Genomic DNA, 15,657 nt, shown 5'->3' with positions numbered 1-15,657 from the left:
TGTCAAAGAGCAATGTTAGCTAATGGAGCTTGATAGCTTCATTAATGACCTCCAATGGTTAGTGTTAAAAGTGCTTAGACCTAGGACCTTAGGCAAGCTAGGGTTGTGCTTGAGGTGGGAACCCAGCCCAAGCTTGAGGTGCTTGTCGTGCTTGCTGACTAAGGTGCTTGAGGTGCTTCATGTGACTAAGGTGCTTCATGACTAAGGTGCTTGAGGGGATTAAGGTGTTCTAAAAAGTCAATCATATCCCTACACAAGGGGGGGCAAGCCCTACAAGTAGGGGCATGAGAGAGAACACACACACACACACACATTTACTCAAGGAAAGCCAAGTCTAAAGAGGCAATAAGGACACATGTCAAGTTCCTCCCCATGTTGCCCTCATAAGGTGCCTAAAGTCTTTTGGATGTCCTTGGAAGGGGTCCAATGAGAATTTAACTTAATTAAAAAAAAAATTAAGCATTATTCAAGCCCTCTCTCTCAATGGAGAAATGAGGACACTTGTCCAAGAACTACCTCTATTGCTAGTTGTGACCAAGGTGTGAGATTGGCTAGGCTTGAGAGAGCCAATGAGCTTCAATCAAGGGCTAAAAGAGGGGGTCGACCCAATCAACTTGGGGACTAGCTCGAGGGGTATACTCTCTCCCACACACTCACACACACTCTCATTGTGTGAAGGGCTGAGTGCAAGAACTTCATCTCCTTCTCCAAGCTTGTTGAAAGGTGAGAGCCTGCACCAACACTCTTAGCTATGGAATGAAAATCCAAGCAAGAGCCATGCTTCAATGTTGGACGGAGCTATGGTGGGTGATAGCGTGCAGAAGAGATGGAAAAGAGAGAGAGAGAGAGAGAGAGAGAGAGAGAGAGAGAGAGAGAGAGAAGTAGATAAGGTAACATGAGAGGCACACAACAAAAAGATAGATTATCATTTTTGTTTTCTAGACTTTATAGGCTTCAAGTACAAAGACCATGTTCACATCACTGCCCAAGTTAGGCTGACCCCAACAATCGCCCCCTTCAACCAAACTTGGCATCGTCTGCATCACAATGCCCCTTGAAACTAGATTCTCTCACTCATGAAATACAGAGTTTTAGGTTTATTCTCAACCATGAGTTTTTGGTATCCTCATCATAAACCATGAGTTTTAGGTTTTCTGACAACCAAGGGTTTTTGGTATACCCATAACCTTGCGCTACCGAGAGAGCCTCCCCTTTCTCATAGGTGGAGGTAGGCATATCTGCCAAACATGGAGTGTTTGGTTTACTCCCAAACCCTAGAATTTTTGGGTAACTCTAGCTAACCTTGGGTTTATGGTTTACCCAATAACCTCATGCGTAGTGTTTTACAAAAATGGGGCTTCGCATCGGCGCATCAGGAAGGTCTTACGGTCGACGTCATCATAATCGCCGAGGCAGTGTTCAATCTCATTACAAAAATATCATCATAATCATAAGGGAATGGCTTGAGGGGTTGGCTTATATCATACATCATCAAGAATGATATAGATTATCATCATCATACATGTAATCATTATCGTCATCACATTTACGTGAACATCCTATAAGATAAAATAAAGCCATTATTTTTTTATGATAGAAAGACTTTCAAAAAGTTGTGTAAAGTGATGATAGTGGTTACGCCATTGTGTGTGTGTGTGTGTGTGTGGCTTGTGTCACACTGGGGCAGGCAGCCACACCACTTTTCGGAAGGTGGCCAGGCAAACACAGTCACACTGGGTTATCACCTGTACAATGACCAAGGTCTCCAACAAATAGGGTGTAGCCAAGTGGTAGAGCATCCGTGTATCAGGCTGACGAGCAGAGCTCAACACCTCTAAGCTTCGATCGCGCGCGCACTTTTTGCAGCTGGCCGCTTCCCTCACAAGTTGGCCCGGCTCTCTTGCCCGCCCCTCTGGCAAAAGCTGCAGGCCATCCTTTCCTTTTTCCTTCGCAAATGAGAGTCGGCCACCTAGGCATGGCCAACATTTGCCTGCCCCAATGTGACACAGGCCTGTGTCGCTTTGTCTCTGCCTGCTATGGTCTGCCACCGCTTTGCCTAGGACGATCGTCCTTATTATGATCATAGAAGCCTCACTGGAAACCCTTGACAATTCCGTCACCGCAAATCGCCCCCATAAATTGCATGATGATGTAGTACAGTGTGCGAGGTAGCGACACCTTGCATGCCAGGAACAAGCCCCATGTCACCGCGGGGTTGATGTGGCTGCCTGAAATACCATCAGTGCAATAGACGAGAGCAAATATCATGCCACCAAAAGCCCAAGAAATTCCTTGGATCCCAATGCCAGGTCACTCGTTAGTCGGATTCGGAAGCTCCACAGTCTGGTTGAAGCCCATCACAGTTTGAATAGAAATGTAGAGGAAGAGCAGCATTGCAAAGAATTTTGCATTGCCCGCCCTCCAAAATGACCATGATGTGAATTTTGACGACTCCATCAGTGTCGTACGTTAGCTGTCGGCTCTGCGCAGTCCCTTGACTGCACGATCGTCCCCAACGGCTGCCTTTCGTTGAACTTGTTGGCTCCTAACCTCCTTCACAAGATGTTGCAACTCATCTCTACCCGACCATCTCTCTTTCTGTACATGTTGATTTCTTTCAAGATTCCATGCTTGAGCTGAGAGGCCTACACACACGAGCCGGGTTCACAAATCTGGAACACCCCAGATCTGATACTTATTGTTGGGTGGATCTATGGTGGGTGTTAGCGTGCAGAAGAGAGAGAGAGAGAGAGAGAGAGAGAGAGAGAGAGAGAAGTAAATAAGGTAACACAAGAGGCACACAACAAAAAGAGAGATTATCATTTTAGTTTATTAGCCTTTATAGGCTTCAAGTACAAAGGCCATGTTCACATCAGTGCCCAAGTTAGGCTGACCCCAACATTCAAATGCTGAAGCTTGTCATATTCTTCATCATCATTACTATGCTATTATGCTATGCTAAGCAACAAGAGTGATGGTACATGAGGAACTATTTCTTTCTTGTAAGAATGTTTCTTCTTCCTCTTCCCTACCCTCATTCCATGCTAGCTCTCTCCACCTTGGAAGGTGTTTGAGGTCTTGGGACTAAGGCCGGGGACAAGTTAATGCTTTTAATTAGCTAAGTTACGGGCATAATTGTGGTGCGTGAAGTTCTCTATCTTCATTGCACCATCAAGGTTTCCAGGAACACAAATCTTGTATAGTACCAAGTCTCTCTTTATGGAAGAAACTATAATACAAAAGCCTTTTGCAGGGGGGACAAGCTCCACATCCTCAATTGTTGTCAAGTTCTCTAATTCTCTCTCTTGCAAAGTATTATTCATGCCAAGTTAATTAAGTATAATGGTTATGTTTCTACCTCTAATCAAGTTCACCCTCTATTTTCTCAAAGTATTCTCTTAAAAATGCTCACTACATTTTCTTAATTCCTCTGTTCTCAATGTTCATAGTCCATTTTCATTACACCCATTGTTGGAATTAGGGTTGTAGGGAAACACACATAGCTTGGAGAAGATGAATAAGCTCAAGACATACAAGAGAGAGTAGTATTAATTAGTGCATAATGGAAAGATAAGTTAGTCCTAGAATGATGGACGTATATATTTTGCATGGGGGAAGAAAACCTCCTAGTGAGGGAAAAAATGCCCCAGCAATCCTAAGTGTGTTCACGCACATCACTAGCACAATGTCCATATGGTAACAACTATAAAAAAGTTGTTGTAGTCCATGATGTGTTGAGTGCACAGTCAAAATTTGGTGTCATTTGGACATTGGGAGTGCAAGATACAACCAAAACAATATGCCAGGATAGGCTAAAACTACGAAGTGGGTTTACAAGTTGAAACATAAGCTAGATGGTGAGATTGACGCTATAAGACTCAACTTGTTGCAAAAGATTATGCATAGAAAAAGAAACTTTTTCTCCCACTTTGTCGCCAGATTTACATGATTTTTTGGACTTAGATTGGGCTCGTTGTTATGACACACGAGCATCCACATGTGGTTTTTGTTTCATGCTTGACAATTCATGCATATTATGGTTGAGCAAGAAGTAGCCTATTGTGGCCACTTCTAGTTGTGAGGTTTGAGTATAGGGTAGTCTTCATAAGTACATTTGAGTGTGTATGGCTCATATGCCTTATGGCTAATTTGGGTGTTGCATAGGACACTTATAACATCATCTACACTGGCAATCAAAGCATATTGGCAGTTGTTGCAAGGAGCCCAATTTTTCATGCTCGCACAAAGCACATTGAGGTGCATTAACACTATGTCAGAGAGAGACTCTTAGCAGAACAGATCAACTTGGATTATGTGCCAACACAGGACAACCTTGCAGATCTTTTCACAAAGGCATTGTCTCGTGAGAATTTTGAAGCTTTCCGCAAAGTTTGGGCTTACTCCCCTTTGTGGACTACTATATGTGCCATGTGGTAGTGATGTGAGTGAACACACTTAGGACCACCGGAGAATTTTTTTCCTCACTAGGAGGTTTTTTCCCCGTGCATTGTATATATGCCCATCATTCTTGGACTAACTTATCTTTCTATTGTGCACTAAGTAACACTACTCTCTATTGTGTGCCTTGAGCTTCTTCATTTTCTCCAAGATGTGCATGTTTTCTACAATCCTATTTCCAACAACGATTACTTCAAAAGTTGGTGAAACTTCAAAGAGCTTGAATTAGTAGTAGATGAAGTCAAAATGCACCAAAATTAGACTACTACAAGCTCCATCACAATGTCATCTATCCAAGTACACTATGTGCTAGAAGGATCAAAAAACATAGATAGCTAGATTCACTTACAAAAAATGCCAAAGAACAGGAGTTGTGATCAAAGATGCAAGATGGGGTCAAAAATTAAGAACTAGCACTAGCTTATCTAATTTTGATTTAAGTTTGCGTTGAAATTCACCATTGTGCCTAAATATCTACTAGAGTCATGTGCATGAACCTCAGCTTAGGCTTTGATCAATGATGGATCGCAATCCATCATCCCACAACTTTGCAGAAACTGACTCTACAGTTGTGCAAGGGTATCATGACAAGCCAATCCAAGCATCTTTTCCCATTTGGAAACCAAAATCCCAATTTAAAGTCAAACTTTGACTTGGAGCCTTGAATTTTACAAAATCTAACCCGAAATCCATAGCATTGCCATCCAAATTCAAAACCTAAGCTTCAAATTTTGACGTAGCCAAAAATGATGGATCATGATTTATCACTCCCATGCTAGTTTTGACATGCTAGATTATATACTTGTCCTTGGGGCTAGTCCAAGTCATCGGTGAAGTTTGATCAAATTTAGATTAAAATTACTCAAGTTATGTTGAATTTTGTTTGATGGTCAAGTTATTATGATGATCCAAGAAAAAAAGTGGATTTTAGTCATTTGGTTTACACCTATTACATATCCTACGCTTGCACAGGATTTGATACTTGCAGAGCGTGCACGAGTATGAAATCTTTTCCTCCATGTTAGTTGATGACGTTGCCATCTACAATGATTATGAATGTTGTTTTAATATATATATATATATATATATATATATATATATATATATATATATATATATATACTCCTCACAATGTAAACTACCTCGCATTCTCTAGTCTTGCCCAATCTCCGTACACCTCGGTCCAGAGCTGTACGGAGATCAGGACCACCGGGTCAAAATCTCGTCTTTATTGGTCAAATCCTATATGGGTAGACACATACGTGCACTCCCAGGTGTACATGGCAATGCATGTACCAGACAAAACCCCTTTGCCTCTTTTAGTTCCATAGTTTCTTCTCTGTCTACGAACCCACCTGCCTCCATTCCGAGGTAGCCTGTCAGAGAAAGCTTTCCAATGCCGCACTTGATGAAAGCACAAGCCATGGAAGTTCTCAGCCCAATGAAAGTTTTCTACCTGATTGTAAACCAGACGGGGCCTCCATGTCCAAGGCAGAAGATAATGTGGAGATGGATGAGCAACTTGAGAAAGATTCAGAAGCCTTGCATGGTTCTTGCTCAAAAAAGCGATCTCGATCTCTCTTTCTCTGCTATCTCTCTTTCTCTCTCTCTCTCTCTCTCTCTCTCTCTCTCTCTCTCTCTCTCTCTCTCGCTCTTGCTATCTCTCTTTCTCTCTCTATTTCCTTATTTTCCTATCTCTATCTCTGTCTCGCTCTTCACTTCCCTACCTCTCTCTCTCTCTCTCTCTCTCTCTCTATATATATATATATATATATATATATATATATAACTCTCTTTCTCTATCTCTCTCTCTCTCTCTCTCTCTATATATATATATATATACATATATATAACTCTCTTTCTCTATCTCTCTATTTTCTATCTCTCTCTCTCTCTCTACTTACCTCTCTCTCTCTCTCTCTCTCTCTCTCTCTCTACTTCCCTATCTCTCTACTGATCGAACGAGCGAATGTGCTAGGGAGATCTAGACGTCCACGACTGCAGAGGACTACACAACATCGACAGAGGCTGCATCAGAGGATCTAGCTAGGTCACTTTGGCTCGACATGCATAACGCCCGGAACAGTTTAGGATTCCATAATATTTTATTTTGTCATCTTCTTACTCTGACTTTGTATCAGATCCATCACATTGTAACTTTCTTGTCTCATGTCTCATAGGTCACTTTGGCCTTTTGAAGACGTTAATATAACATTTCATTTCATTTCTCTCTTTAATTATTTTTCTTTAATTTTAATTTCCTAAGCATACATTAATTCTCTATCTCTCTCTCTCTCTCTCTCTCTCTCCTACACACACACACCTCTCTCTCTCTCTCTCTCTCTCTCTCTCTCTCTTTCCTACACACACACACACACACACCGCTCTCCCTCTGTCTCTCTCTCTCTCTCTCTCTCTCTCTCTCTCTCTCTCTCTCTCTCTCTTTCCTACACACACACACACACCGCTCTCTCTCTCTCTCTCTCTCTCTCTCTCTCCTACACACACACACACACACACACACACACACACACACGATGTAGAGAGAGAGAGAGAGAGAGAGAGAGAGAGAGGGAGAGAGGGGTTGGGGGGGGGGGGGCATAATACATGCGCACTAGGTGGAGGCCAAGATTTGAGCAGAGCGCAGGCGAAAATGGCCCCTGTTGCTCGCGGGTTTCGCTTTTTTCCCCCAATTTTTTTTGCGTCGCTATACGTGTCGATATACGCGTGGGAAGTAAAGCCTCTCCACGCGTATTGACGTACATTGAGACGCGTATATCGACGCGTATAGCGACGCCCGCTAATTTCGTCGATATACGCGTGTCGATATCTCCATGTTGTGTTGTAGTGTTTCACTATCCTTGTTTGATGATATCCATGAACCTTGTAGCTTATCAAACAGATCTTCTACCCGTAGTACGAGAAATATGTTTTTGATAGTGATACGATTTAGTGCTTGATAGTCCACACACATGTGGTATGTGCCATCTTACTTTTGCACGAACAGGACTCATGGAGAACAAAAGGGAGAGGAGACATGCCTCACCATCCCCTTGTCTACCAACTCATGCACTTGCCACATAATCTCCTCTTGTTGAGATTTAGAAACTCTATAAGGAGGTTTTTTAGGCGGTAAGCTCCTGAGTAGAAGCTCTATCATATGGTTGTCATCCCCTCGTTTTGGAGGTAACTCCATAGAGATGTTGTCGATAAATACATCTTGAAATATATTTAGAAAATTAGACAAGTCTAATTCTTCTTGACTCCTACCACTTTGTTTTGTTAAAACATTAGCATCATTTAGAGACTCTTTGATAAAATTCATGTATGAGGAAACTGATATTTTTATTTACTTATCAAAATCAGGTGAATTTACAAGTGGTATAGTACGACTGGACTCATTAGCATCTATATACATGCTCTTTTCCCTATAGGTGAAGTAGATTCTCCTTTCAGGGAACTTCATGTTGGTAGCCATGCGGTTTGTCATAAAATCTAATATCTAACCAACCCAAACGATTTTCTCATATTAAACTGATCATTTAATGTGGGAGAATAAACAAGAACAAGGGTTAAGATATAGACATGTGCTTATAGATCTATCTCAACACGGGGCCAATGGTAAAGGGGACCAAATGAGAGATTGTCTATCAAAGAGCAAGGCTAACCAATGGAGCATAAGACCTTAGGGTTAGCTTCATTGAAGACCTCCAGTAATTAGTGTAAAAGTCCTTTGACCTTAGGTAAGCTAGGGCTGAGCTTGAGGTGGGAACCTGGGCCAAGATTAAGGTGCTTGCGATGCTTATCGTGCTTGATGACTAAGGTGCTTGAGGTGCCTGATGACTGAGATGCTTGAGGTGATTGATGCTTGAAATGCTTGAGGTGCTTGTCATGCTTGAGATGCTAGGGCTGTACTTGAGGTGAGAACCCATCCCAAGCTTGAGGGGCTTAAGAGTCAAGCTTGTGGTGAGAACTAAGCCCAAGGTTGAGGTGATTGAGGTGGCACAAAAGTCAAAGCTAATCCCTACAAGGAGGGGGAGGGCCCAACAAGAGGGGGGATGAGAGAGAACACACACACACACACACACACACACACACACACACACACACACACACACTCACACAAGGCATGCTTGGTACAAAGAAATCAAAAGGGACACTTGTCAAATTCCTCCTCTATAAGACCTAGGGTAACTGAACATAGGATCCTCCTCCCTACCGCCCCTTATATAGGCCTAGCTCCTAGCTCTTTCCATAAGCGGATCCCTAGTCCGCACTGGTCCAGTCCAAGCCCTTGGCTTAGGTCCCTGACCCCCTAGGTTGAGCCCGTAGGACCCTTGTCCTGACATTACTCCCCCCTTAAGGAAGAGTTTTCGTCCTCGAAAACACAAGTAGTAATATCTTCTTAAGAATAGTGATGTTTTCTTTATTGACGTCCCATATGTGAGCTAGTTGTATGTATGACCGAAAATTGGTGCAGTGAGGAGGTTCAATGAAACCAAGAGCAACATCTTGATTCTCAACATTGTTGTCCATTTGCAACCACTTGGGTCTAAATGGTAACTCCATTTATAACTCACTTGAGTACTGTAAAGGAGTAACCACAACTAAAAGTTGTCCAAAGGCATAACCAGTTTTCAGATCTTCTGAAGATACTGGAATAATGCAAGGAAACCTTGGCGTAACTTTCCATGCAGTTGTGAGCCAGATTTCCTACTCGCTTGAGTATCTTGAAAAGTTCATAGATAGGGCGTGTCCTCTTGTTAGAATTCTGAATAGTTTGGAACACAAAGAACTAAATGTTCATCCCGGATGAAGGTTACTTGCCAACATACTTTGTCAGCATACCTGGTAAGTCCTTGACGTATGAAACTATTGAAACAATCCCCAACCCCACCACAATGGGTGTTCAAAGTCGAAAACCGTACTTAAGCATATTCTAGAATAGGGAGAAAATCATCTATTCAGAAATGTATTGTGCTAATGTATGCTCTTAGCAGGTCCTTTAGCACAAGATTACTCTTTGTAATATGCCTACCCCCTTGGATATCTGACAGTACTGAGGTGTGTTTTCCTCACGGTTTATAGACAGTCGTCCTAGATGATTGGTAAACGGGGAATCACAGTAGTGTATAACATTGGTGAGGAATCAACAATGTCCGAAAAAACCATCGTGGTTAACTTGAAAAAGTCCACAAACACCCAAACCGAGCCATGACCTCTATTGGTGGTTAGTAGACCCAAAAGTAATCTCAAAGAGATAGTGCACATAGAGTGCAAAATGCTTCATAAGCAACAACCTGGGGAATATGCATGCCATTCCAAATCAGCCTTTGCTAAACACTAGGGTCCATAACACCTAGTGTGCATGCATTTAGCAAAAACTAACCCGAACCTGTATATCCATAATGATCTTTGCCAATACCTATGGCAAATGTGATGCACCTAGGACGCATTAAAAGGAATGTAAATAGTTCTGAAAAGAAACTAAATACTTTTAGTTGCAATCGTTTGCAAGCCTTGCTGAAACGTCTGAATCACAATAGAAGGTGAAACATTGATCACTTCTAGGTACAATCAATGAAACTTTTTCATTAACAACTTATAGCCTTGCTATATGTATAAACAACCATCTGTAATGTTGTTTAGCAGTACGTGTATCTTAACAAGTCATTCTAAGTATCCGACAATTTTTGGCCACGAAATTGCTCCTGATACGTCGTGCTAAAAATGGTCTAGAAAATAGATGTGACCAGCACCTAGGGACTTTGTCGTGACACATAATTGAAATAATGGCGCCAGTGTCAGTCCAGAGACTCATATTCTCCACATGTGGAATATGTCTCATGTAAGGATGTGTAAAAAAGAACATCCTTCAAGTACAAGATATACTTGTGTGTAGAGGAACTGCAAAACACTCCACGCAAGAGTGAGAGGGACCCTCATTATCTTGCTCCACACTAGCTAAACCGAACTCCTTGAGTTCCTAGACCATGTTGTATCCCATGTGACAACATGTGCCAAATTGAACCCTACAAGTAGGTTCGTAACAACGTAAGACAGAAAGATAGATTGGACAGTTGGCCCAAAATACTTTGTGCTGACATGCCCTTGGCATGGCTTTGTAACAGTCAAGCGTACTTAGACGTTTTGAAAAACCAAACAAAGCATACTAAAACAAAAAGCATTGCACTGGGAACTCGGGGTGTTGCCTTTGCAATCCAAGCCCTTGGATTAGAATCTACGTAGTCAAACCCCTTGGTAAGACTCTTTGTAGAAACTGCTCAACTAGCAGATAATGGTAAACAACATAATCAACCGTGTACAGAATGATTGGAATCAACTTGAAAAGTGTGTCCGTCTGCTATCGCGTGTAGTAGATTACGGAATTCTTTCCATGAAAGTATAACTGGGAGAGATCAACTGTGATTCTCAATGCAGATCAACCTGTGATCGTGAATGCCTATGGGGTGATGTAACAATCACCCGTCGGGTCTTACCTCAAAACAATATGTTCATAGACACGCCGTAGTGCTAGAGATAGAGCAGGAAATACACACAAGTGAACTGCCGAGCTCTTATGGACAGCCATGCTGTCACCACTGATTGCTGCATCTATACTCCGTGGTAGAGAGCAGTTGGTGTGAGTGTAAGATTATCAAAAACTCACTGGAGCGTCGCACTAAAAACATGTAGTGCAAAAATGAAACCCCAAACATCCGTAATGACAAGACGTTTTCTTGTCAATTAACGTCAATGTGTACTCCACTGGGTAGTGCTATTAGATCGTGAGAACAATCATTCAAGGAATACCAACAAGTGGATCTTATCCTAGGTTTAACAATGGCTCTTAGCTAGCGTGCGTGGTTCATAGCCATCGTGGCAATTAGTGTTCAATCATCGAACGGATGAAGACTAATGTGGATGGCACCTTGCCCAATTCTAGCTGAGAGTTTGAGAGCATCTTGGCTCACGAGAACGCAGTAATGAAACATGTAACAAAACTTCGTAGAAATCCACAACTTGCCCCACTTACCATGTATGGGGTCGTGACTTTAGGATGACTTAGCATTGGCACTGTGCCCATACAATAAGTCCTTGCTTTAGGTTCTGTTTAGTGGTGTTGTAAACAATCCCTTTTTTAGTTTGTCCATGACAGAGTTGCAAGTGCGATAGCGGAAGCGTAATCTCTGAAGTGGTGGAATTCATGCCACTTGGTTAGGATGCCTTGCATACCGTTTTTTAATCCCTTGGCGAGAGTGATGGCCTAAAACATGAGAGCCAGAACCGTAAGTGTCTTGCACAGTTTAAACTGGTAGGGATTAGGTGAGCTGTCATTTCCTAGTTTGCCAGTTCCTTGAATCCTTGTTTGATATAAAAGTGCCAGAGAACTTTGCTTTGCACAACGACAATAATTGCCAAGTGAAGCGTAAACAGGAAAAAAACTTAAACTAGGCTAACATGGTCATTGCTGTAACCAGTTGTCATGAAATGTGGAAGGAAAAACTCGATTCAAAATGGCTTATAGCCATATCTGCACAGACGCCATCGTATATCCAAGACACCTGTCTCGTACATAATGAAATAACCTGGAATATGAATTAATTTGCAAACACATTGCCTATTTCTTCGCAATTTTGTATGCTCATAGCATATGCCAAATGCGCGAAGTCTCCACATATCGAAGCTTCACACATGAACCAACTCTCCAACATAAGGAGTAAGAGACATAGCACCGAGCCTAGTTTCACATTGGACAAGCCTTATGTGTCTAACCTTACTCATGCCCTACACAAGTAGGTAGCACAAGCTAGTGTCCTTGCATCATACATGCCATCACCATGCCATGCATGTGACGCATGATTTGACACCTTGCATACCTCAAGATCTGCTTGATAACTGCCTTTGAGACATGTGTGTATGCCCTGCACACCTTCATGATCTCCTAGGCATGCTTACTGCCGCTTAGGCAAACATGGTGCCTGCTAGGCACAATTTTTCTGCCTCCAAGACATAGGGGCTACCTCGAGGATGGCCCTATCACCAGTTAGGCATAAGGGTACCTCTTAGGCTTACCCTAGCGCGTCCCATGCATAAGGGTTACAACTTGCCTCAAGCAAGTAGTCAACATGCTCTACAGATATGACACATGCATTGATCGAGTAGACTAGAGTATATGCAACTACTAAGGACATCACCACATCATGCTACCAAAGCCATACCCTCCTCAAGCACACATGGTTATGCCCCCTCCTCGAGAGCCATGTCCATGTTGTACATGTAGGGTAGAAGCCGTGACACACATGCAGTGTATTCCGAAGTAATTTGACACACACATCCATCTACTACGACTCAACCAAGTGTTCCACCGTAAGCATACCATATGAAGCATACAAGATCGTATGCCTTCTTGAAGGGAATTCCTTGTCATGCATCAACACATCGCATAGCTCAAGCCTTGCTTCAATTATCATGCATCAGGCTCACAACCTTGTGTCAATACATGAGCTCTAGAGCATGACCGAGGAGATCATTGTATGTGTTACTACGAGCGACATCTCTCATGCTACCAAAGCGTACCCTTCCTTAAGCACACAAGGCATTAGCCAAACTTTATGGGCCATGTCCTTGTGATGCCCGTGGAGTAGAGGCTATAGCAAGAAGAGAGAGTACCCCAAGAAACACATAACCGTCTCTATGACTACTCAAGCATAACTGCTTCTGTCAAATGCATACGTGAAAGAAGAAAACAGAACTTTAAAAAGTTACCTTGGCTTCCAGACCCTGAGCTTCGGGTTTCCTCTAGCAATCAAGCATGTCGAAGCGTGTGCATATGAGCTGACCCAAGCCTAACTAGACATGTGCCACCTTTGGATGCTGCCATTGCCCCATGCATGCATCTATGCATGGCAATATCCTTGACGTTCCATCTTTGCATGCGACATCTCGGCATGTGAACTCGTCGCTCAATGCAAACAGTTTGCTCGAGGAGCCTACGACGCCTCCAGGCCCCGCTCCTAGAGCCTGCGAGGCCTCCCAGCTGCTCTCTAACTATCCCCAAGAGAGCTCTGCACCAGCCGGCTCGCTCGTATGCGCTCCGACTGTGGGACCAACCCCTTGTGTGGGGAGGGTGCCCAAGTTGGGGCGCCCATTGGTGTGTAAACAAAAAAAAGAAACCTTCTGCTGCTCCAGTGATGGCGGAAAATGCAGGGCTGTCACCGAAAATCTCTCGCGTTGCTCCAACCACGCCCCTATAGGGCTCTAGACTGTGATGAAAATTTTCCATCTTGCCGAGGCGCACCCTTTTGGTGCTGCTTTGGCGTGATTCCATGCAGGTTGATCTTCCTCTCCCCCTCCCGCAAGCGGCCCTTCCCGCCATGCGCTTCTCGGCTTTTGTTCTACACAGAGCCGATTCCTGCAGCCATGGTGGTGTCGAAAACTCTGATCACGAGAGAGCGAGAGAGAGAGAGAGAGAGAGAGAGAGAGAGAGAGAGAGAGAGAGAGAGAGAGAGAGAGAGAGAGAGAGAGAGAGAGAGAGAGAGAGAGAGAGAGAGAGAGAGAGAGAGAGAGAGAGAGAGAGAGAGCATCGAAAGAACATGCATCCGTGCAAGGCTTCCTCCTCCTCCATAGCTCCTCCCTCCCCCTGAGCTCTGATACCAATATAAGACCTAGGGTAACTGAACATAGGATCCTCCTCCCTACCGCCCCTTATATAGGCCTAGCTCCTAGCTCTTTCCCTAAGCGGATCCCCAGTCCACACTGGTCTAGTCCAGGCCCTTGGCCTAGGTCCCTGACCCCCTAGGTTGGGCCTTGCCCGGTAGTACCCTTGTCCTGACATCCTCATGTTGCCCTCATGGTGTGCATGAAGCCTATTGGTTCGCCACCCAAGAGGTCCAATGATAAATTAGAAGATTTAATAATTGGTTTTACATTTATCAAGTCCTCTCCCTCAAAGGGGAAAGGGGGGCACTTGTCCCTAGGCTACCCTTGTTACTTGATTTACCTCTTGCTTGTGATTGGCTAGGCTTGGAGGGGTCCAATGAAATTCAAGCATGAGCTACAAGGGGGGTAGACCAAGGAAGCTAGGGGCTTGCTTAGGGGGTATACTCTCCTCCCCCCACACACACAGACTCTGATTGTGTGAAGTGCAAAGTGCAAGAACTCCCTCTCCTTCTCCAAGCAAGTAGAGAGGTTGAGAGCCTACACTAATACTCTTGGCTATGGAGTGCAAATCCAACCAAGAGCCATGCTTCAATGATTAAGCTTTCCATCTTCTCCATCTTCATTACTATGCTATTATGTATGCTAGCAAGAAGAGTGATGATAAGTGAGGAACTAATTCTTTCTCCTAAGAAATGTTTCTTCTTCCTCTTTGCTACCCTCATTCCCTTCGAAGGTGTTTGAGGTCTTGGGATTGAGGCTTGGGATAGTTAATGCTTTCCTCAATGTTTCTGTTATGCTCGTGATGCATGAAGTTTTCCATCTTCATTGCATCACCTTGGTCACAAGGAGCACAAAGATTGTATTGTAACACGTCTCTCTTGATGGGAGAAATCATAATACAAATGCCTATCGGAGGGGGGACCACTGGCTCCACATAAATTCAGTCCTTAATTGTTGTCATGTTCTCTAATTTCTCTCTCTTCCAAAAGTATTGTTCATGCCAAGTTAACTAAATGCTATGTTTATGTTGCTACCATCAATTATGTTCACCCGCTATTCTCACAAAGTAATTTCACAAAAGTACTCTCTCTAATTTTCTCTCAAGTTAATAGGCCAATTCCATTACATTGGTATCAGAGCATTCGGTTTCTCTTTTCTTGCTTAAGAAGAGAGGTCCTTAAGTAGCCTATAAATGGTTGATTTTGTTGATTATATTAGGGTAAGTGTAACTGGGATTTATTATTGATTTTGTTGAGCCCACTATGTGGGATATGGTGCACACCTCGGGAGATTTGGACTTTATAATGGAGTATTTTTAGACTTGCCTACGGCCTTACCATTATTGAGTCATAAGAAGTCCGAAAGGAGTTAGCTCTTGGCAACTCTGCTATGTTAGACCTACTCCACTACTCTCTATAATTAACCACTTCGAGACGTGGGTGTAGATACTTAAGAGCCGATTTTAAAAGGCTAAGAGGAGTGGAAACTAAGGTTTTGAATTGCCAAAGCTTACACTAAGTACGTACCCAAATTTTG

At 43.2% G+C, this 15,657-nt stretch overlaps 1 pseudogene; it reads right to left on the bottom strand.

Moving 5' to 3' along the window:
* Window positions 1-898: 898 nt before the first annotated feature.
* On the bottom strand, window positions 899-13,837 carry LOC147426725 (uncharacterized; annotated as a pseudogene).
* Between the last annotated feature and the right edge of the window lie 1,820 nt (window positions 13,838-15,657).

Source organism: Adiantum capillus-veneris, chromosome 24 (assembly GCF_014529385.1).
Source record: "Adiantum capillus-veneris isolate H3 chromosome 24, ASM1452938v2, whole genome shotgun sequence".
NCBI classification, from domain to species: domain Eukaryota; kingdom Viridiplantae; phylum Streptophyta; class Polypodiopsida; order Polypodiales; family Pteridaceae; genus Adiantum; species Adiantum capillus-veneris.
Note: the sequence above shows the minus strand (reverse complement) of the source record. Positions and strands in the feature narration are given on the sequence as shown.